Source organism: Dipteris shenzhenensis, chromosome 4, assembly GCF_047967505.1.
Source record: "Dipteris shenzhenensis isolate YYH24624 ecotype China chromosome 4, Dip_SZ_1.0, whole genome shotgun sequence".
NCBI classification, from domain to species: Eukaryota; Viridiplantae; Streptophyta; class Polypodiopsida; order Gleicheniales; family Dipteridaceae; genus Dipteris; species Dipteris shenzhenensis.
Window position 1 is genome coordinate 42,207,595 of NC_141599.1, and position 22,572 is coordinate 42,230,166.

A 22,572-nucleotide genomic window follows, 5' to 3' on the forward strand; every position below is an offset into this window, starting at 1 on the left:
AGGAGCAGAGGAGAGGGAGCCTGGGCGGATGGAGAAGGAGGGGAGAGGAAGGAGGGAGGAGGAGCCAGAAGGAGGAGGAAGAGGGGAGAGGGAGGAGGGAAGAGGAGGAGCAAGATGGCAGAGGGGAGAGGAGGAGGGAGGGGGAAGGAGGGAGAGGGAGAGGGAGGAGGAGGGAGGCAGGGAGGGAGGGAGGAGGGAGGGAGAGAGGGAGGGAGGGAGGGAGGGAGAGAGAGAGGGAGGGAGAGAGAGAGAGGGAGGGAGGGAGATTCAAAATTTGAAATTCAAATTTCAAAAAGTGGCCCCCTCCCCTCATTGATGGGGGGAGAGGTGGGCTCAAATGTGGGCTTAACCCACCTAGGTTGGGCTGGTTAGGCCTCTTTGGGACCCTCCAAGCCCCTTGCATTAGCCCACTAAGCATTCCCTAATCCATTCCTTATAAGGCTCTTTTGAGACCCCAATTCTCCCTTAATGTTAGTTTCTTTGCTTTGTAAGGGACCTCATCAAAGGTGCCGGGAATATTAAATCCGTATGGTATGTCTGCAATGACCAACATGTACTCATTCCTTGGAACTATCTTCGAAAATTCATTATGTACAATCTCCATTGAGCACATGATAAAAGTTTGGTGGATAGTTTTCCCCCTTGTCAAACTCTAACATTTCATCACTAAGAATGATAGATTGTTGTTGAGTTCGATGCTCTTTTTCTTTTGCAACCCGATCAATCAATTGCTTAAAGTTTGCGGGCATAATACTACTCTCAGATCCCTTCTTGCCTCTTTTCTGAAGGTTATTTTCAAAATAACAGTTCATTATTTTAAACATTCAAATCTACAATTCAAAAGAAAAATTCCATTAGAATATGTCTACCAAATTTGACATACCATGATTTTGAATACATTGAAATATGGAGCAAAGCTCTCCATCCTGTTGCTCTCTGGATACTCCTCCCGAACAGCATCCCAATCCAGCATGTTCAATTTCTGGATCATTGCTTCCTCCATTCTCATGTATATTTTATGTTTGCATTGAAAACACATGTAAAATTCTTCTCACTTTTATAGTTGAAACAAAGTCTATTGAAACATTATTTGTAAAGAGATCAATGTAAAATCAAGGAGAGAATTTTACTTACTCATCAAATTCATTGCCCATTTCATCCAAAGAGAGATCCCCATACACCACTCTACCAAGCACAGACTTAATTAGAATCTCATCTTTAATTCCTTGCATGCTCTTCCATGCTATGGCTCAAATTTCTTCAGGTAATGCCTTCAAGGTCTGGGTTTCTTTCTTGACTCCTTTAGGTATGAGTTTTTTCTGCCCTTTGATTTCAAAATTCTCCCACTTGGAAAAAATTGCATTTATCAATTCCCAAACTTCTCCACTACGAAATGCAATTTGAAACATCCCGTCCCATGATCTGAAGCTGTTACTTAGCCTTGACGGAACTTTAATGTTGCAAAAATCCCAGTCTCATTCAACAAAGACAAATGAAACTCTGGAGTGATCAAAGAATGATCCTCATTGAGTTTTGGAATGAACTCAATGTGATAAAAATGAACTCATTCTATCCAAGACATGGACTTCCTATACTCATTGTCATTATTGTGATCAAAAGCCAATAAGTTTGCCTCCGAATCAGTCAAACCAGCATAAACTGTACAATTACATGTCTTGTAATGAGAGTTGTGTGGAAACTCAATATTCAACTGCCTTTTTGCCTCTGCTGAATGGGAGCCTCCAAGAACAAAGTAGTTATAATCATTTGCTTTCTGACGATCAAAAGATGCCTTGTCTGGACAATCTTTTAGATCCACGAGTACAATGTAGTTCATAACTTGTGCATGCGGATTGTCCTTCATTCGTGACTTCAAATTCTCAATATGGAAAGGATGTATTTTTGGCACCTTAAATGGCCGAAGGCCAGTCCTAGGATCAATAGGAGGTCTGATAACATGATCAATGTGCAAGAAGAAAGTCTCTCGATCCAGAAGGTTATCTCGTTGTACCTTTGCTCAGACTCTATTTTATTGTGTATTTGAGGTGCCATCTCCAATGTCAGCTCATGGTACTTGTAGCTCACCACTGGTTGGTATTTCAATGATACCCAATGGCTATACTCTCCTTGGAGCCTTTGATTTAGTCCGTTTTTTCCCCTTGTGCAATAGATGGAGTCTCCTCGACAACATCCTCATAAGACTCAAGAGGAAACGCACTTGCAGCCAATAGAGGTTGTTTTTTTGGGAGCGGTGCACTCAAACCATGCCCACTTGGGGGGGCACTCAAACCATGCCCACTTAGCGGTGCACTCAATCCATGATGGCTTGAAAGAGAAGGTGCTCTCAATCCATGTGTACCCGTGGGAGTTCTTAATCCTTGTGTATTAGAGCCAAATTTTTCAGCTTCAACATGAGAAGATCCCTTTCCTTTTGACTTTGAAGAACCTCTTGGTTTGATTGGTGATGTTGTGGTATATTCTTCATAACCCTCCTTTGTATGCTCCTCAGAATCACTATTGGAAGTTGATACCTCCATCTCCTCGATTATTTCATCAACCTCCACAATTTGATTTGTCAAGTGATAAATAAGATTGTGGACACACAAAACAAAATTGAATCTCTCATAGTATTCAAAAGAAATTACATAAACATAGAAAATTAGAAATTACTTATGGATGGTAACTAACCTTCCCTTCCTCTTTGATTTGTTTTAATTGTTCCGCTACAGTGGGCAGAGTAACAGCTTTCGAAGAGAACTTCTCTTCTATAACAATACAAACAATAGGTTTCTTATTGTTATCAATCCCAAGCATTTCAACACATTCCTCATTGGACTCACTTCTTCCGATATCTTTAATCTTTATTATTGGCTTAAAAATTGAACATACTATTCAAAATTTTTGGACTTTCTCTCTTGGTTTGGACTTTTTTTTGGAGCATATCCTCTCCACTCAATTTCACTTAGTGAGCTAAAAAATTGGGTTTTTTTGAGCACTTAATGGGTCACTTATATACAAATATGGCCTTATTAAGCTAGTAAAAAGTCAAGTGGTAACCTCTAATTTTAAAAAAAATGGCTCACTGAAGCTATATTTCCCAAACTCATGCATGGTGCCCCCATCCAATAACTATAATAATAATAATAGTAGTCTCCTAACTCAAGTTCAATTTTAACACTATGAAGTGAAAATATGACACCATATGAAAAGAGTTTGTTGAATTCAACATATAAGTGGTGTATAGATACACCATTTTTTTGAAAAAAAAGAGTTTGTTGAATTCAATACATAAGTGGTGTATAGATACACCCTTTTTTAAAAAACAAACCATACAATAAATTATCTTATTGGTGGTGTATAGATACACCATTTGTATGGAAAAAAGCATACAAAACATTATCTTATGCATCTGAATCTCGTTCAGAGTCATCAGATTCATGTAATGTATTTGAGCTTGATGGGTCAAGTCTTGCCAAATGATGTTTAATATGGACACGACTTGGATCAGGGATTGTGATACATTTTTCAACATTGTATCCATGCTTCTTTTTAAAACTTCGTGTCCTCGATTTCCAGCAATGAATAATGCTACTAACTTCCACCTCTGTTAATCCCTCATTATTTGGAACCCATTCACGTTTCTTTTGCAAGCATCCCTCATAGAGTTGTTTTATTTTATATCTTCTCGGGAGATTTTTTAATGGCTTTGGTTCATACCATAAAGCTGTAAATGTTATAGGAGTTCCCTTGTCATCCCTTTCTATCTTAGTAGCCTTTGCAACCCAAATTGGGCGACCTTGGTCATCCAACTCTGAACCCGGATCAGATGCCCAAACTGCAACAAATAGACCCTCTTCAATCTCATTACATGGTATAAACTCTGGTAAGGGTTTGTCTCCCTTCCTGCCACAATATTTTCGAGGTAAAAGGCATTCCTCTGCTTCCTCCATATCTACTAACATATTTATATCCAAAGGAAAACTTGGCGACCTAGCTTGTTCCGGCCAAAAGGATTCAGAGTATTCAATGCTCATTAAGTTTTCTTGTCTTTCTAAAGATTGGATAAGTGCTTCAGTTGATTTAATTGTCTCCAAATTCTTAGTTGATTGCTCAGGATATTTCTGCATCATACTTTGAAGATGTTTAATGAAGGCTTTCAAGCCTTTCATTTCATCTATGTCAAGTGATTTGTTTTTTGCAAGAACAAATCTAGTTTCCTCCAATGGAATTATTCGTTGTAATAAAGCATATGACTCACTCCATAAATGATCTCCATCTACTGAGTAGTGCTTCCATTGCATCATTGGAATATTGTTATGCATGTGAAACCGAAAGTAGTGTGGATTTGTGTGTCCTATTAGGGCATCATCTCCTGTTTGTAAATGTGGCTCTATGAATGCTCTCCAATCTACCATCCTCTCTAAGATAGCCACTTCTAATTCTTCCTTGCGAGAACCTCCAATTTTTTTCCCAATTTGAAATAGCATATCCTCCATTGTCAAAACATCCATTGCCTTCAACTCACCAGAGATAACACTGAAGATTTGATCTATGTCTTCATGTGTATGGCCGACAAGAAGAAAGCCAACTTCCACTTCTTCAAATATTTTCAAACCAACCAACATAGAGCATAAAGCAAATATATATTTATTCTTGTTCTCTCTCCAACAATTATCAGCTTGTATTCACAATGTGTTAGGCAAACATCCACAAGCATCTCTTACCTTTCTTATTGCTTTCATGATTGATGTAACAACCTGGTTACTATCATGGTCATGCAAACTATCAATCCATACATCACAAAAGATTCGGTATCCATGTACTAATACTCCACACAAGTGTGTTTTTAGTCCACGTTTGCCCTCCAATGCCGGTGGGATACGTCTATATCGTGGCAAAGTGGTTGTATTCTGGTCCATGCCATCAATGGTGATGCACATGGACTTATCCACATGTGAAATAGCTTCCTCTCTCCAAGAAGCATACAACTTTCGAGCATCTTGCACATGACGTAAATGGATTGATCGCCATTTAATATATCTTCCTTGCTGCTACTCACATTTACTATGTTCAATGGCATTTTTTAATTCATCACATGTCTTACATTTTGACATCCTTTGCCTTGATGGTGTCTTGACATGGCAAAAATCTCTACGCCAAATTTTGTACAAGGTTGATCGTGAAATCATGCTCTCGTCTCTGTCTTGTAAAGTTTTATTGACAGTTTCTAGGACGACCTTCTTTGTCATTCCCAAAGGAAGTTGTTGTTGGCATTTGACACGTCCATCTAGCATTGTTTGTTGAAGATGAGGCTGCGGTAATGCATGGTCTTCGAGAACTTGCTTTAATGTTGCGGTTGCATTTATAGTGCTTCCATGGCATTTAAGCTTGTAGGTATTTCCATGAATTGTATGAATAACTTTTTCTTTCACCTCTGCCCAGATGGTCCAGTATGTGCCATGTGATAGTCCAGTTAACCATTGATATCCTCGATTGCAAATGGGTCTCCCATTAACCATGGGTTTCAATCTAGGTTTACAGTGTCCTGTGCTCAAATCTTGATTAGTGCCTTGATGAAGAAAGCATGAAAACTCTTGAAGAAGATAGTTATGTCTATTAGGCGCTGTCTTACTCCAAATACCAAGGCGTATGGCTACACAATCATCTTTCCCAACTTTTCTAATGCAAAGTCTCTTGCAACAAACTCGCATAAGCATCCTTTCCATATTCTCCTCGGATAGCATCACATGTCTCTTTGGTTCTGGAATTGATGCCATGATTCTTCGCCTCTTCACACTCACATACTTTCTTTTTGTAAATAGTGTCTTGCGTTTTCTAGTTGTAAGACCATCAAACCTCGAATCCATTTCCCTTGAATCTTCATCTTTATAATCAAATGCTGTGTAGGCTTGAGAATTATTTGATACCTTATAATATCTTGGAAATGGCAATCTGGTCGACATGTTCATTGATGTCAATTTGTTGCCAATGCCTCTTGAATTTTGTGGTTGAACTGTTTCTCCTTCGTAACTCAAGATTCTCCCATCTATATTCTCTGGCATGCTAGCAAACATCCACGAGGACAAGTGGAGCGTTGGCACAAGGAATCTTGCCACCTCATCCTACTTTCCCATTATTTAACTTGCATTCTTGGACTTTCTACACCCCCCCCACATGGGCCTATCCTACATGGATGGAATAATCCAATATAATATCCATCTCCACTTATTTTATATTACTTCTCCCATGGTCCTTGGCCATATCTCACTAAATGCAGACGTGGGACCGCCTACGTGTAGGGGTTTTACATGGAGGAACCATGCCACCTTACATTTTATAATATTACTACCATGGATTATGTACATCACACCTTATGGGTCCTCTTTCATGGAAGGGTGGCACATGGTCATGCCGTGCCACCTCGACCCTGGGCCCTATGCACACCATATTTTATTATACTATTGCCACACATACACACACACATATTTATGCCTTTTTCCTTAGACAAATTTATCCATAATTCTCTGCCCCTTTTGCCTTGTATTCGAGTGGTAACATCATGATCATTGTCACTAATATCATCAATTCCTGTTATTGCATCACTTATCCCATTGATCTTTGCGTGTATTTTTCTTTGTGGTCCCATCTTATTATTCTCAACACATCTTCTGTCTTTTATATCAATAAGCATGTTTGAGTCACTTGCAACACAAGACAAGTCTTCTATACCAGTGAGCCTGTTCGAGTCACTTGCAACACAGGATAAATCTTCTATACCAGTGAGCCTGTTCGAGTCACTTGCAACACATGACAAGTCTTCTATACCAGTGAGCCTGTTCGAGTCACTTGCAACACAAGACAAGTCTTCTATACCAGTGAGTATATTTGAGTCACTTGCAACACAAGAAACCTTTTCTACATCAACATCTGTTACTATAATGTCCTCGATACCTATGAGCATGCCACTATGATACTCTTGATTACTACTATAGCTTCTTATCAATTTGGATCCCATTTGTGTTGTAGTCTTTTTCTTCTGATAATATTCTGTTGTGTCTTCCATGACATTGAAGGAAACTGTCTTGGGCAAACTTGATTTCAAGAAAGCTAACCCCCATTTACAAGTACTATGAACTTATAGTTGAGACGTAGTATTATGGACGTCTAATTGTGAAGTGCTATCCATTGCATTTTGAATGACACCTGCACTAGTCAACTTAATTATCTCCACTATACAGAGAAAACTCTGAGCATAGCCCTTAAAGTTGCCAATTGCTAAAACTTCTCCGGAGCAAGATAACATCTGTACTTTTTTCCCCTGGATGTAAGTTTTCTTGATATCTTGAAAGTATGTCTTTGGAACAATTTCGTCTTGGTCCCAGAGTGTTCTGTGTGCTTGCATATCAAATATGTCACATTGTAAGATATCTCCCAATGTTTCAAAGTCTCCATGTGGACATTTTAAATGTACTTCAGGATTTACAACGTTGGTGATTATCATTACACATCTTCTCTCACCACAACGTTGAAAATGACACACATTCATAGGATCAAGACTATGAATTAGTCCAAAAGCCACCACTTCATTCTTCTTATATAACACCACATCCATACCCTCTGTTAGGGTGAATACCTGTTTTATGTATAAAAGTAAATTAGCAACTCAAAATGAACATTTAATAAATAATCATTGAGCTTATTATTACTTAATAACTTCTATATCAAAACTAGCAGAGAAGGCATTAACCTAAACCCTACATCCTAAACTTTAAATAATTAATACCAAAACATCTTAACCACCGTAAATCCTAAACTTTAAACATTTAATTCCTAAACCCTAAATCCTAAACTCCTAAACAATAAATCCTAAACCTTAAACCCTAAACTCTAAATCCTAAACCCTAAATCTTAAATCCTAAACCCTAAATTTTAAATCTTAAACCCTAAACCTTAACCCTAAAATACAACCAAAATTTAATGAATTTTTTTAATTTGTGCAATAGGTTGGATATATCCCCCAACTTGTTGCTTGAGCAACCGGTTGGATATATCAAGCAAGAGGTTGGGGGATATATCCAACTTATTGCACAAATCAAGAATTTTTCTTGTTTGTGCAACAATTTGATATACAATTGGGGAATATATCCAACCTACAACTGAAAAATCTTGATTTGTGCAAGGTTGAGCAGTAGTTGGATATATCCCCCAAGCAACAGGTTGGAGGCCTGTTGTTAGATATATCCCCCAACCTGTTGCTCAAGCAACAGGTTGGGTGGTATATCCAATTTGTTACACAAATCAAGAAAATTCTCGATTTGTGCAACAGGTTGGATATACCCCCCAACCTGGAGGCCTGTTGTTGGATATATCCCCCAAGCAATAGGTTGGAGGCCTGTTGTTGGATATATCTCCCAACCTGTTGCAACAGGTTGGGGGTATATCCAACATGTTGCACAAATCTAGAATTTTCTAGATTTGTGCAACAGGTTGGATATACCCCCAACCTGTTGCTCAAAAATTCTAGATTTGTCCAACAAGTTGGATATACCCCCAACCTGTTGCACAAATCGAGAATTTTCTTGATTTGTGCAACAGATTATATATACCCCCAACCTGTTGCTTGATTGCACAAATCAAGAAAATTCTCGATTTGTGCAACATGTTGGATATACCCCCTTGAGGAGTATATCCAACATGTTGCACAAATCGAGAATTTTCTTGATTTGTGCAACAGATTGGATATACCCCCAACCTGTTCTTGATTGCACAAATCAAGAAAATTCTCGATTTGTGCAACATGTTGGATATACCCCCAACCTTGGCAACATGTTGCACAAATCGAGAATTTTCTTGATTTGTGCAATAGGTTGGATATACCCCCAACCTGTTGCTCAAGCAACAAGTTGAGGAGTATATCCAACATGTTGCACAAATCGAGAATTTTCTTGATTTGTGCAACAGATTGGATATACCCCCAACCTGTTCTTGATTGCACAAATCAAGAAAATTCTCGATTTGTGCAACATGTTGGATATACTCCTCAACCTGTTGCTTGAGCAACAGGTTGAGGAGTATATCCAACATGTTGCACAAATCGAGAATTTTCTTGATTTGTGCAACATGTTGGATATACCCCCCAACCTGTTGCTTGAGCAACAGGTTGGGGGTATATCCCCCAACCTGTTGCTTGAGCAACAGGTTGGGGGGTATATCCGACCTGTTACACAAATTGAGAATTTTCTCGATTTGTGCAACAGGTCGGATATACCCCCCAAACTGTTGCTCAAGCAACAGGTTGGGGGTATATCTAACATGTTGCACAAATCGAGAAATATCATAAAATTTTGATTGTATTTTAGGGTTAGGGTTTAGGGTTTAGTATTTAGGGTTAAGGATTTAGGGCTTAGGATTTAAGATTTAGTGTTTAGGGTTTAGTGTTTATGATTATATTTTTAGGGTTTAGGGTTTAGGATTTAGGGTTAAAAATATAGGGTTTAGGGTTTAGCTTTTAGGGTTTATGATTATTTTTTTAGGGTTTAGGATTTAGGTTTTAAGGTTTAGTATATAAGATCATGAGCTTAGAGTGTAGAATCTAGGGTTTAGAATTGAAAATTAGGTTTTAGAATTTAAGTTATAGGGATTAGGATTTAAGGTTTAGGGATTATAACTATTATATAAGTTTAAGAGCTTAGATTATATAACCTAAGATTTAGGGAACTTTAGGATTTAAGATTTAGGGTGTAAGATTTAAGATATATAGACTATATAAAATATGCATTCTAAAGTATTTAGTTTAGATATATATAGACTATATGTTATATGCTTTCCAAAGTGTTTTGTTTATAGGTACGATACATTGCAAAGGCTTTACTTTAAGTAAGTATAAGTCTACCTAGTCAAAGTATCCTACTGATTAGGGACAAGCACATAGGCTAAAAGCACACCGATTCATATTTTTTTACATTCATGCTGCATGGTGTATCAGAAGGTACGATCCTTTGCAAAGGCTTTACTTTAAGTAGTTACAAGCCTACCTAGTCAAAGTATCCTACTGATTAGGAACAAGTACATAGGCTAAAAGCACACCGATTCATATTTTCTTACATTCATGCTGCATGGTGTATGAGAAGAAATGAAAAAGTATGTGATAAGAAATATTCAAAGAAATATATATTCCATATCATGGACATTCTAAGAAATATGTATTCCATATCATGGATACCATGGATATCTGGTGCTTGCTAAAGTAAAAAAAATGATATGGATGCAATGATACTGTAGTCTTCTAGATTCTATGGTTTTAAATACCTACCTTACAAATACATTATCTAATTTTGCATTCTTCGACTAACTAACAAGTATTATACACATGGAATCATGGATATCTGATGGTTACTAATGTATAAAAATGATATGGATGCAATGATAGTGTAGTCTTCTAGATTCTATGGTTTTAAATACCTACCTTACAAATACATTATCTAATTTTTCATTTTTCGACTAACTAACAAGTATTATACACATGGAATAAAAGCATACATGCTAAAAGTAAGTGTGTAAATTTTAATATTTTCTTATTTTTAAAATTAATTTAATTCTTTTATTGACTACTTTTTAAAATTGAAAGATTATTAGTATATAATCTACATAATTTTAAATGTTATTAATGTATAATATTAATTATTTATATATTTATTTAAATTTATGTAATAATTAATTTATATTTATATTAGTTTTTAAGTTAATAATGTATAGAAGAGCAATATATTCACTAATTCTTCATTGTTTTAAGAGTAAGTATTATATAAAGCACATATGCTAGAAGACCTCCTTTCAACTTTTTTCTTAAATTAATGTATTTATATATTTATTTATATAATAATTATATAATATTTATATTAATTTATAGATTAATAATATATATTTTTAGCAAAATTATATTTTAACATTAGTTAATAAAAATTTATTATATTATGGAGTAAAAATATTATAAATGGATTTCTTATATTAATAAAGTGTAGTGAGAAGAGTTTTTTGAAAAGATTTATGATTAAATTTTGTTTTGAAGTTGTTGCGTACACAATAGGTAGGACATTTGACTGGTTTTGAGGTTGATAGAGATATTTGTAATAAAGTGTCATGAGAAGAGTTTTTTGGAGGATTTGTGATAAACTTTTGTTTTGAAGTTGTTGCGTACGCAATAGGTAGGGAGGTTTGAGTGCTTTTGAGGTTGAGAGAGAAATGTGTAATAGATTGTTTTTTTTTTTAAAGGAGTTTTTTTGAGAGATTTATGATAAAATTTTGTTTTGAAGTTGTTGCGTACGCAATAGGTAGGGAGGTTTGAGTGGTTTTGAGGTTGAGAGAGAAATGTATAATAGATTGTTTTTCTTTTTAAAGGAGTTTTTTGGAGAGATTTATGATTAAATTTTGTTTTGAAGTTGTTGCGTACGCAATAGGTAGGGAGGTTTGAGTGGCTTTGAGGTTGAGAGAGAAATTTGTAATAGATTGTTTTTTTTTGTTGATGAGATTTTTTGAGAGATTTATGATTAAATTTTGTTTTGAAGTTGTTACGTACGCAATAGGTAGGGTTTGAGTGTTAAATTTTGTTTTGAAGTTGTTGCATACGCAATAGGTAGGGAGGGGTTGTGAGAATTTGAGTTAAAGAGGAAAATTTGTGAAAAAAAAGATTTAATGCTAAAATGGTTTTTTAAGTTGTTGCATACACACAAGTTTTTGAGAAAAAGATCGGATTTGAAAAAAAATTCAAATTTATAAAAACTTGATTCTTAGAAGTTCTTGCGTACGCAATAGGTTAGAAATGAACTCACCTCTTGCAACATTTTGAAAATTTTTGCGAATCCTGCAACAGGTTGATGAGAGGAGAGAAGCGTGGAGTATAAACGAATGATCTTTGAATGAAAGAGAGAATGAAGAATGTTCTACTTATAGTGAACCTAAACGAACTAAAAAAAGCTGACTTGACCTAAAAGCTATCCATTTCCTATAAAACTCTACTTCTCCTCATTCTGTCTCACAACTCTCTTATTCTCTCTCACAACTTTCCTGGAGCTCCACCACCTCTCCACTCAGGTACTCCCTCCCTCCCTCTTCTCCAACTTCCTCTCTCCCCTCCCCTTCCCCTCCCTTCCCCTCTCCTCCCGCTTCTCCCCTCCCTTCCCTTCCCTTCCCTTCCCCCTTCCCCTCTCCTCCCTCCCCAAGGCCCCTTCCCCTCCTCTCCTTTCCCTCCCCGCCCTGCTGCCTTCCCCTCCCCCTTGCCTCGCTCCCTTCCGTCTGCTCGTCTCGCCCCGTTCCCCTTCCCCTCCCCTTGTTCCCGCCCCGCACTGCCTTCCCCTCCCCCTTGCCTGCTCCCTCCCCCTTCCCTCCTCCCGCCCCCTTCCCTTTCCCCTACCGCTACCCCTTTCCCCCTCCCTGTCGTCGCTCCCCCCTCCCCACGCCCCCCCTTCCCTCCGCCCCCCCTTCCCTCCGCCCTCCCCACGCCCCCCCCGCGCCCGCCCCCTGCCCCTTCCGTCGACGGAAGGGGGCACGGGGTGGGCGCAGGGGCAAGGGGCGGGCGCGGGGGGGGCATGGGGAGGGCGGAGGGAAGGGGGGGCGGAGGGCGCGAGAAGGGGAGGGCGTGGGGAGGGCGCGGGAAGGGGGGGCGAGGGCGAGGGGAGAGGGGGCGGGCGAGGGGCGGGGAGGGGAGGGGGGCATCGCCCCCCTCACCTGTTGCGTGCGCAACAGGTGGGGGGGATCCGAGGGGCGAGGAGGGGAGGGGGGCATCGCCCCCCTCAGGGGAGGGGGGCGATGCCCCCCTCCCCTCCCCGCCCCTCGCCTGCCCCCCCTCCCCTCGCCCTCGCCCCCGTCCCCTCACCCCCCCTCCCCTCGCCCGCCCCCCCCCACGCCCCCGCGAGGGGGGAGGGGCAAGGGAAGGGGGGGGCGAGGGGGGGGGCGGGCGGAGGGAAGGGGGGGGGGCGTGGGGGGGCAGGCGAGGGGAGGGGGGGCGAGGGGGCAGGCAAGGGCGAGGGGAGGCGGGGCGGGGAGGGGAGGGGCGAGGGGGCGAGGGGACGGGCAAGGGGGCAGGCGGAGGGAGGGGGGCGGGCGAGGGGAGCAGGGGCAAGGGGGAGGGGGGGCGAGGGGGTGGGCGAGGGCAAGGGGAGGGGGGGCGGGCGAGGGGAGGGGGAAGGGGAGGGGGGGCGAGGGGGCGGGCAAGCGGGCGAGGGGGGGCGAGGGGGCGGGCGAGGGCGAGGGGAGGGGGGGCGGGGAGGGGAGGGGCGAGGGGGTGGGCGGAGGGAGGGGGGCGAGCGAGGGGAGGAGGGGCAAGGGGGAGGGGGGGCGAGGGGGCGGGCGAGGGCAAGGGGAGGGGGGGCGGGCGAGGGGAGGGGAAAGTCTAGGGGGGGCGTGGGGAGGGCAAGCGGGCGAGGGGGGCAGGGAGGGGGGCATCGCCCCCCTCACCTGTTGCGCACGCAATAGGGGGCAAGGGGAGGGGCAAGGGGAAGGGAAGGGGGGGCGTGGGGAGAGCAAGGGGGTGGGCGGATGGAAGGGGGGGCGTGGGGCGGGCGAGGGATGGGGAGGGCAAGGGGGCGGGCGAGGGGTGGGGGACACCTGTTGCATGTGCAACAGGTGAGGGATCCCCCACCTGTTGCATGCGTAACAAGTGCGGGGCGAGGGCAAGGGGAGGGGCAAGGGGGAAGGGTAGGGGGGGCGTGGGGAGGGCAAGGGGATGGGCAGAGGGAAGGGGTGGGCGTGGGGAGGGCAAGGGGGCGGGCGAGGGACGGGGAGGGGGACATCGCAAGGGGGCGGGCAAGGGGGTGGGCAAGGGGGCGGGCAAGGGGTGGGCGTGGGGAGGGTAAGGGGGCATGGGGCAAGGGGGAGGGAGCGCGGGCGGGGAGGGGGAGGGGCTCACCTGTTGCGGGGGCAGTAATGCCCCTCCGCCTCCCCCTCCCCGCCCGAGCCCCCTCCGTCTCCCCCTTGCCCCACGCCCCCTCCCCATCCCCGTCGTCGCCCCCTCCCGCCCCATCCCCTCTCGCTCCCCCTTCCCCGCGCTTTCCCTGCGCCCTGTCCCGTCAAAATTAAAAAAGTTAAAATAAATAAAACTTAAAAAAAATCAAAAAATTAAATTAAATTTTAAATATAAAAATAAACTAATTCATTAAAATAAAATAATTAAAAAAGAAAAAAATATTTTATTTTAAAAATTAAAAATAAATAAAACTTAAAATAATATTTAATTAAAAATTTATTTAATATTTTAAGTTTGAAAATCATTGTATTTCTCATTTTTTATTTTTGATTGTTTTTCAGAAAACTATAGCTTCCATGGCTTCCAGTTTTGGTTCTAAGGTGTCTTTCAAATACCTTGAACATGCTTGGTATTTTATGGAGCGCAAATCAAAGTATTTTTTGGTGATCACTTCAGAGAACATATCAAGCCCAAAATATTTTGCAGAGGCAGTAAGAAATGGTGGCATGGTATCAAACATCAACATTAAAGAAAACAATTTGATAGAAATTGTGTGCCAAGGAAAGAATGACGAGGTGGTTTACAAGTTACGAGTTACTTCGAAGCACTTCTTGAAGCCGTTACCAGATTCAATTGAGGGTTCCTAAGAATTACTTAATGCCTTAGAAGCATTGAAGAAAATGTGGGATGCATTTCCAAGTGGTGGTGTTGAACCTTCAGCAGCACTAAGTATGCCATCTATAACATACAACCCTCAAGTACTGTCAATATCTGTGGCGGTAACTCTGGTAACTCTAGCAAGTGTAACTACAGTATCTCCAACTGTACCTACGCCATCGCCTGCTGCAACTACAGGAACAAGAAGGAGTGATCGTGGAGCAGACTCAAGTGCTATAGCTATTCCCAGAAAGAGAGCAAAAATAACTCCTACTCCACGTGCAGATCGCTCAAGTGCAGGCTATTTAAAACCAGGCGAAAAATTGGATAGCGATGAAGAGGAAGATCAGCAAGAAGAAGATACAAGTCTCGAAGACTTTTCTATAAGTGTGGCGGACTTACATCCTCTAGAGGATGAGGGATACATTTGGGGATTTTCACAATTCAGCGTGGCCACAATGCTTATTGATCGAGCTTCATTGTTCACAAATCAAAGAAAGCTCGATAAGATATTTGCACGCAAATTGTATGAAGATACAAGGAAAACAAGAACTCCCGTTGCCACTAATATCACTCTTCGTCCTATGGCATTTAAGAGACTTCAAGAAGATGATCCTACATTGCCTGATGTCACATTTCAAAAGCGCGTGGACTTTCTTGATGCTTTTGAGAACTTTAGAAGGAGTGACTTTGTTCGTGGAGAGGATTTGTACCAAAGCCGATATGGGAGTGACATCGAGAAGAGATACATGCTAGCAAAGAATAGATTCTTAGAAAGATGCAGGTTTGAGCCCATTGATGGGCAACACTTATGTGAGGCTTGCAGGATCGCCCTTGATGAGGGAAGAAAAGGAAACTTGCCACAGATTGAGTGGATGGAAAAGTTTCAATGGGTCATTTGTCATATATGCATATTTAATGATGACTCGAAGTACATTCTAGAATCAGAGAGGCTGAATTCTGCTCCATTTAGGTTGAAAAAAAGCTCTTCTCTTTCTGAGATCTTGATAAAGGCAAGGGAGTTATGGATGGGCTGTGGAAAGCCACAAACAGTGAAGGGCAGGAGACCTACATCGGAGTACATGGCAAAGAGGACTCGGTTCTATAGATGCTTGAAAGGTGTTGTAAGCAATACGCAAGGCATACCAGGTAATAAGGTTGAGGCAAAGGATTTGAACACCGCCGTTGCAAGATACAGGGATGTTACCTGCATTGTCTTCCATGAGGACTCAGTGTTTCAGAGCATCGTGGATGTTTGCCAAGCATATGAAACAGGAAAGATATCCTTTGAGGCACCAGAGCACATTGCAACTCAGAGGAAAGAAATAAAGAAACCGATGTCTATTGTTTGGTGGAGAGCTTTAAGGTTTGTTCCAGATGCAATAACAGAAGAAGTATGCAAGAAGATCCTAAGTGGTGTGACTGCTTCTTTGGAAAGAAGAGCAAGCATAGCAACTTAGATGAAGTGGTCACCCGAATGATTCAAAGTGAGGCTGCTCTCTCGGCACTATTATTTTTATTGAAATCTGATGATGAGTTAGCTGGCAAGTCAATTGATGTGGATAAGAAGAAAGCACTTAGCCTAGGTCAACTCCTTGATAAGACATGGGCTAGAAAGTGGTTGGCTTTAATGGATGCAGATGCCACACCAACAAAGGATCTAAGAGCTAAAATGCCAAAGGTTGTTGAGATAGAATATATGGACATCAAGAAAAAGGCCTTGTAGTCCAGTACCCAAGGTAGAGCAATTGGTGGTTTAGATGATGGTTCTCCATTCAGCTTCTCTTATGATATCCTGCTATCAGAGAATGATACAAAATTTGCACACATCAATGGCATTGATACAGAGCATTTCATAACAATGAGCGGTCATGCTTGGGAGAAGCCATGCGTATTTTTCATAGATGAATTGCAAGACCTTGCAGTGTCACGGATAGTTGAACTTGTGTGGTTTATTGTTGAAGGTCCTATGGCAGATAAGAAAAGATCAACGTTGGTCCTGTTCATGACAGAATCACAAAGGGATGCCCTATATGTGAGTTTGACATCTTCATTTGGGTATTTACTTTCAAAAGTATACCATGGTATAGTCCTGCGTAATCATATGACTGTCTTGGAAGGCACTACCATTCAAGTCTTGTAGCCTTTCTTGATGTGCTTCTTATCGAGGGGTGGTGGTAATCTAATCCAAACTCCTTTAAGGACTCTCGAGCTTCATTACTTTGAGGACAATAAGGTTAAGCGTGATGCAGCAATGGTGGATTACAAAAAGCCGATGGATCCTAATGTGATACTAGAGATGACAAAGAATTTATTGAATGATGGGTGGGAAGTAGCATTGTATCGAATGGGTTTTGCTGCTGAGAAATTGCTACGCCAAGGTAGAAATGTAAATGTCATTGATACCCCCCATCAAATTGAGTTCTTTGACACATATTACAGTTGCACTACTTTCTTTGAGGAGGAAAATGTCAAAGAAGAGGGTAGTGAGTCTGAGGGTGATGATTCTAGCTCAGGTGATGATGAGGATGAAAGCTCTGCATCCGATGACTTACGGCAAGAAGAAATCCACACAAAGAATAAGGGTGATCAATTGTCAACTAGAGTCAAGGAGGCTCCACTCATCATACGGGAAGGTTCGCGGCAGCAAGAAGTTACAGTAGTACAGCACGTCACAGGTAAAGGTAAGGCTAAAGAGGTGGAAGCACTTCCCTTAAAATTAAAAGTGAGGAAGGCACCCTTGATCTTGGATGAAGGACAGGCAAGTGGATCGATCTTGGGTGAAGGACAGGCAAGTGGATCAAGCAAGGAAGCCTTACTCAAAGAAGGTATGGACGAGGCAAAGCATGACCAGGAGGAGTTACCAGGAGGCATAGATGGTTCTTCAACCATGACCTTACAGACTCCAGAGCAGCCTACTAGTCAGGAACCTAGTAGCCAGGTCCCTACTTACCAAGAACTTGGTCATGAGACTCTAGAGTAGCCTACTAGTCAGGTGCTTGGAACTGAAGAGCAAACTAGTAAGAACCTTGCTACTGAGACTCCAGTCTTAGAGCAGCCTATTAGTCAGGACCCTGGTAGTCAAGGGCCTGGCATTGAGGACATTGGTACTGAGTAACATGTTGGAACGGCTTTGTAATCACAAGTTTTGAACTTCTATGTAAAGCTAATATCTAATAAAAAGTTTACTACTTTTTTGATTTCTTTGCTCTCATTATTGTGTATAAAGATTGTTTATGAGGGCCATTTTATACTTAACGGTGTTTTTTAATACCAAGTGTGGTGTATATGTACACTACTTACACATAAAAGGATTTATCTACACTACCTTTCTAAGGGCTTTATGTACACCACCTTTCTAAAAGAAATGGTCATAAAGGTGTGTGCACACCACTTATACATAAAGGTGTTTATTTACACCACCTTTCCAAGAGAATTGGTCATCTATTATTGGTCATCTATTGATGTTTTTAGGTGATTATGAAGATGTTTATGTAGACCACTTTGTAAGAGAATTGGTCATCTATTATTGGTCATGTATTGATGTTCTTAGTGATAGTTGCTCAATTCACAAGAAGTTATGAAGATGTTTATGTAGACCACTTTGTAAGAGATTTTTTGTGAAGTTATGAAGATGTTTATGTAGACCACCTTTGTAAGAGATTTGGTTATGCATTGATGTTCTTAGTACTTAATCATTAAATCTTTAGTTTTGAGTTGGCAAATCTAGTTCAAAATCATTAAATCTTTTGTTTTGAGTTGGCAAATCTAGTTCCAAAAACAACATTACTAGTATATTCAAAATTTTTGGACTGTTTTTTAGTCCATTTCTCAAATTGGACTTTACACAAGTCCATAAATTTTGAATAGTGTGTTATTGATCTTCCAGTGGGAGGTGTCTTTGGAAGCAACAGTCATCTCTTCCATATCAATGTCAACTTTGATGGTCCATTTTGAATCAATTTTATTGTGTACTTCTGCTATGTCCCATAATTTTCAAATTTGCAACGAACCTTCATCAAACAGAGCAGGAACATCATAAATTTGTTGAAGCTATTGCACCTCAAGACTTGGATCCTTGGCACTTTTCTTTGGTTCCTTGGTGCCTTTCTTTTCCACCCTTATCTTTTGGATCCTAGTGGAAGCATCCTCCGATGTGGGCTTTCCAAAGACACAGATTTCTCCAAAAGTTTGTTTGTTCGACATGATACCTACAATAACAATGTCAAAATATTATGATATCATGGAGAGAATATCTCAAGTTGAAAAAAACAAAAGCTAGTACAACAAGCTTGATGGTTTCTAAAAAGATTTTGAGCTTCTAACATCTACATTCTTCATGGAAAACGATGTAGACATGCTTATTATTGGAAATTGATTTTGGACTAGAGAATAAAAACAAAAAAGCATGAAAAGTAACAACACTACAATGCAAAAACAACAAAATTATGGCCAAAATGCCTCTCTCTCTCAAAATTAATTTAAAAACAACTCCATAATTCGAAGAGAAAATTCTACTTTTCAATACAAATCGACCAAAAAATAAACAAAATTTACCGAAAAAACCTCTCCCTCTCTCCAACTATCCCTCTCTCCCTCTCCCTAACTCTCTCTCTCTCTCTCTCTCTCTCTCTCGATCTCTCAGCTCGCTCCCTCAAACCCTCTCTCTCTCTCTCCCCTCTTGCTATCTCTCTCTCTCTCTCCCTCTCTTTCTCTTTCTCCCTATTTCTCTCTCTCTCTCTCTCTCTCTCTCTCTCTCTCTCTCTCTCTCTCTCTCTTTCTCTTTCTCCCTATTTCTCTCTATCTCTCTCTCCCCTCTCCCTAACTCTCTCTTTCCTTCTCTCCCTCTCTCCCTAACCTCTCTCCTTCTCTCCCTCTCTCCCTAACTCTCTCTGTCCTCTCCCTCGGCTAACGCCCGTTGATGATATCATTGACCGGGCAAGCGCCCTGTTGATGGTATCATCGATCGGGCCAATAATATCATTGACCAGGCTGCGGGCATGCGCTCAAGGCAAGGCTAATCGACAAGCTGCCTGCATGCGCTCAAGACGAGGCTCAAGGCATGGGGAGTGCAGAAAAAAGGAGGTTGGGGAGGAGAATTGAAGGGTGAATCAGCGAAGGAGCTAGGGGAAGAAGAAGATGGCGGAGAAGAAGAAGATGGCAGGGAAGAAGAAGCTCCCTTCAGTCCAAAAAAATTTAAACAAATCCATGAGGAGATGGAGAGCTTACCTGGCAAAGCTAGAGAGCTGAGAGGGGTGGACTCATAGAGGGAGAGATGGAGAGGTTAGAGGAACTAACAAGAAGGGATTGGGGTAGAATATAGAGCAATTTATTTTTAGAAATGTTTCTTGCTATTTTTAGTAAATAGGATAGACTAGCAATGAAAGCAATGTGTTTTCAAAAAATTAAACATAAAGTACTTTAAATCATATTCAAGCACACCAACCCCATTTTCAAAATACGGTAAATTATAGTGAAGCACGTCGTAAAATTTGATTTCGCGACCGAATTAAAAATAAAAAACACTAAGCCATAAGAAAATTGTGCATACATGGGGATTCTTTGAACTCTTGGGCGTATTTGGAAATAATGAGAAACAAATGTGGGAATCTCATGTTTATAGAGAAAATTTTCTATTTTTAGAAATTTCTCTATGCTCAAAACCCTAAACCTAACCTTGACTTTCATGGTCATGCATATAATTTTCACCTTTCCTTGTTGCATGGCACTTTTGGGGCATCCCCTTTGAAGCTTTCCAAAGTTCTACATGGGAGGTTCGTTCGATACTACGTCTATCTCAATTTCTTCTTCTCATAGTTCCAAGGGCGCTTCCTTTGCTACATTGGATGTATCTTGTACTAGTGGTGGAACCTCTTTTGCCTCCTTGGATGTGTCTCCTACTCCTTCACCTAAGCATGATGGTGGACATAGAAGCCCAGGTACTCAAATCCATGGACTTGATATTCCCATTGAAGAGAATGAAATAATAGATGTCGAAGCAAGCACAAGAGGTCAACAAGTGTTATCAGGTATGTGGTCCATGTCTAAGTTCATTCAATGGTTCTCTTTGTTTTGTTTTTGGAGCTAGAAATTATTTCTTACAAGGGACATCTAATCTAGATGGATCTCAATGACTGTCTCAGCTATCACAAAAGGGGAAGCGAAATTCAATCTCGTCTATTGAGGAGAGACTAAAGGGAAGACCAATGAATGTGGACCTCAAAAAGTCTAGCTACACAAGAGGGAGAGCTCGTATAATGCTAGACACTACACATTTGAAAGAGACCTACAATACTCTTTGTTGTAGCAGAATGTGCCTGGTCACTTTTGGGGTTGCAAAATTAAGGGTGTTATGGAAAAATTATGTTGAAATGAATAAACATGATCAAAATTTTTATTTAGCATGGTTTGTAAGACCTAGGGAAAACAATATGAACAAAATTGTGTTTGAGTATTCATTCGGTTCAAGGATTGTTTATCGCAAAGCATATAGACTTGCACATTGTCTTGGCAACGAAAGGCTAAAAAGATTACATGCCCACCTCTATAAAGACCCTTGCATTTGTACAGCAGGACAAATGAGAGTGCCTGGACCACATGGCAATATAGTATGCTCGTGGTTGCAAGACTTTGTGCAAAAACATGCCGAGGCTCTTCCAAATAGTGACCAGTTGCACTTACCGGATAATTTCTCCAAGCGTGAGATCACATGTACAAGGATGCCATGGTTACTGCAAGTGATGAGTACGTGACATACAAACATTTTTGTAGGATTTGGAAGAATGAATTCAACAACGTGAAGATACCAAAGCTTTGTCGCCTTGGTGTGTGTGCCACATGCATAGACTTGAAGGCCTTCCGTAATAGAAGTCAAGGACAAGAGAGAGGTGTGTGTAATGATGCAGTGAAATTTTGCTTCATTTTGACAAAAAATGTTTGCTTGTAACATCTAATCATTTTCTATATTTGCAGAAGAAGCAATCGCAGAGTTGCAAATGCATCGAGAATTGCAAGCTCTAGAAAGGAATAAGTTAGCGAAGCATCACAAGAAGAGCTACCAACAACCTGATAAGTACATAACCATCATCATTGATGGGATGGATCAAAAGAAGTCCAATCTTTCACACTTCAAACGAGTGCCCAAGGATTTGAAAGAGGAGAACTTCATCACATATCACGTGGTTGGATGCATGATCTACCATGGTGAATTAATCCCCAAGGTTTATCTGACGATACCAAATGTAAGAAATGATCCTAATCTCACAATTTTCATTCTTAATGATGCATTGAGGAATCTCACACAACCTCTTCCAAAAGTGTTGTATGTCCAACTTGATAACACATTAAGAGAGAACAAGAGTCAAGTTGTGTTGGCATATCTTTGCATGCTTCTGGAGAAAGGCATATTTCTGAAAGTGAAATTAGGATTCCTTATGGTGGGTCACACACACGACCATATTGATCAGATGTTTAGCCGGTTCTCAATAAAGCTGAGAAGGAAAGAAGCATGGGATGCGGATGCAATGATCCACATTTTATAGGATGCATATGTGCCAAAACCAATAATTGCAAACATGGAAAAAACAACAGATTTCAGATGCTTTGTGTTTGGTCACAACGAGTGAATTGATCAATGTATTGAGAAGCTTAACGAGTTAAGCTTTCAACACCAATTTCGATCAAGAAGGCACGACGTTGTTGTGGGGGAAGTTCTATTCCACATCACCGACTTGGGTTCCAATCAAAGGATTGAAGTTCTTGAAGTGTGTTCCAGGGCATGAGTTGTATGTGGCACCCTTACAACCTTTACAATCAGTGAGGGAGTTGCAACGAGCCATGAAGGAGGGGAGAGATGTAAACCCTATAAGTTCAGTCAATGAGATTAGAGAAACAATCCAGCATGCTACAACGTATTTTGAAGATGTGGTGTGGACATGGTGGAATCCATTCTTTGC